This window comes from Rattus norvegicus, chromosome 1 (genome assembly GCF_036323735.1).
Source record: "Rattus norvegicus strain BN/NHsdMcwi chromosome 1, GRCr8, whole genome shotgun sequence".
Lineage (NCBI taxonomy): Eukaryota > Metazoa > Chordata > Mammalia > Rodentia > Muridae > Rattus > Rattus norvegicus.
The window spans coordinates 122,800,997-122,803,403 of NC_086019.1; the positions used below are offsets into that span (position 1 = coordinate 122,800,997).

General features: G+C 36.0%; 1 pseudogene; it reads right to left on the minus strand.

The window, feature by feature from the left end:
• Positions 1-665: 665 nt before the first annotated feature.
• Positions 666-826, minus strand: LOC120100387 (U2 spliceosomal RNA; annotated as a pseudogene).
• Positions 827-2,407: the final 1,581 nt, after the last annotated feature.

Here is a 2,407-nt window from a genome sequence, read left to right on the forward strand (position 1 = left end):
CAGCGACTCAAGGAACAGCCATTTAGAACCTGCCCCACATGCGGCCCATATATGTACAGCTACCAAAACTAAAGATTGATGAAGCTAGAAAATGCATGATGAAAGGGACCGGATATTGATCTCTCCTGAGAGACACATCCAGAGCATGTCCAATACAGAGATAAATGCTAGCAGCAAACAACTGATCTAATAACAGGACACCCTTGGGGGGAATTATAGGAAGTATTAAAAGTGTTGAAGGAGGTTGCAACCACATAAGAACAACAATGCCAACCAACCAGAGCTTCCAGGGACTAATCCATTACCCAAAAACTATACATAGACTGACCCAGGGCTTCAACTGCATATGTAGCCTTGTTGGGGTACCAGTGGAAGGGGAAGTCCTTGGTCCCAAGGTTGGAACCCCAGGGCAGGGGATATGGGGGGCAGTAAGGGGGATGTATGTGGAAATACCCATATGGAGGTGGGGGAGGGAGCAGGAATGGGGGATTATGGACAAGAAAACGGGAAGGGGAATAACATTTGAAATGTATGTAAAGAAATATATCTAATAATTTTTTAAAAAAAGAAGACATTATAATTCTGACTGTAGCACAAATTTTGTTTTTGTTTTTGTTTTTGTTTTGTTTTCTACACCACATATCTTTTTGGTAGCATGTTCAATCAAAATATCATCTGGTTTTAAAAAAAATCAAATTTCCACCAATGTTCTAAGCAGGTGCACAATTCACCCCAACACACTTTTAAATTCTTAGTGATATCCTACTGAACAGTGTATGGTTGCCAAATGCTACACTTGATCTTAGCCAAAAGGCCGAGAAGCGATGCCAAATGCCTTTCAGCATGCTGACCTTGAAGTCAAAGAACATCAAATCTAGCTGATATCCTTCCAAATAGACTATCTTTGATTTCTTTCCTTATCCAAGCTATAAAGCTTTCTTTTGGAGAACTTGCAATGAGCAATATGAAATCTAGATTATCTGTTCATTGTAGGTTCTAGTTTATTATCCTTCTCATAAGTGTTTTATTTTCCTAAAATCCTGCATTATACTTGTATCCCAAGCACTGTCGAAAGGAATTGAGGAAATCGAGTAGTTCATACAGAGCATAATACAATTCCTCATGATTAAAACCTATAAAACTCATATATATGAGGGTACACTGAATTGAGGTTTTTATTAGTATATAAACAAAGATGGTTTGTTAGGAAATATCACTAGGACCATCTTCACTGCATTGCTAAACTTCTTCAGAAAGTAACAATTTAAAGAAGGAACAATTTCCTCCAGCACAGTTAGATAGACCCATATGGCAGGGAGATCACATACAGTCTGGATTCTTCTGTGTCATAAGGATAAGACTAAAATCATTGATAGACATTTTGTGATAATTCATGAAATTAGTATACTTTAAATGACAGTAGATCCTCAAAATCAATAGGATTCGAAAAATGCATCAGTTTTGCTGATATAGACTCAACGTTCTGAAAAAGTAAAATTGCATAAAGTGATTTTTTTAAAAATACTACTCTATTAGTTATTGTTTTATATTACTGTTTGAGAGCATGTGTCTGTAGCATATGCCAGAAAGTCCTGAAAAGGCCAGAAGAAAGCTTCAGTTCACTTGTGACTGGCAAAACTGATCATGGTTAGCAGAATAGTAGGTGATGAAAATTAACAGTTTCTCTGAAAGCGAAGTAAGTACACTTAACTGCTGAAAAATCCCTTAAGGAAAAGGCAGTCTTTTAAGACACTTTACTAGTATTAACACTCCTTAAACTTGAAATATCAATGTTTTGAAAAACCTGTATCACCTTCAGAGAATGCTAGAGTATAAACGATTTTGTCCACAAGGTGAGGATTGACTGCAAATGCATAGAGATGTAATATTTCTAATAGAACAAAGTACTTCTCCTGTCTAGTGACATTGGTAAAAAAGTATGAAAAAATATTAATATGAGTCCTATCCTAGCACTGCTGGCTCTATGGGGAAGACAGAAATATCAGAATGAATGACCGATCATTTTCACAGAATTTGTGACACTCTATGTTATGTTATGTTATTTAGTTTCCCTAAATCCACAACTCTCCTGGCTCTTACAATTGAGACAGATCTCAGCATACCTCCTCACCTGTATCAGAAATGCCAGTGAAAGGGAAATTTCAAGGAAGTTCACTTTTTTAATTTTCCTATGCTGATATTGATGTTACAATTTTGAGAAATATTGTGGTTGTTCACTAGAAATGGAGTTATATTTAAAAAGAGAAAATCTTATTCGAAAAAGAAATTAGAATTATTTAAACAACACTGTTAAACTTCAGAAGAGCCTCTGGCAAAAAGGTACAAACCTCTAGCAATTGAGAGGTCTGAAAGTTCAAAGGAAAACAACAATAACAGATACAATAAG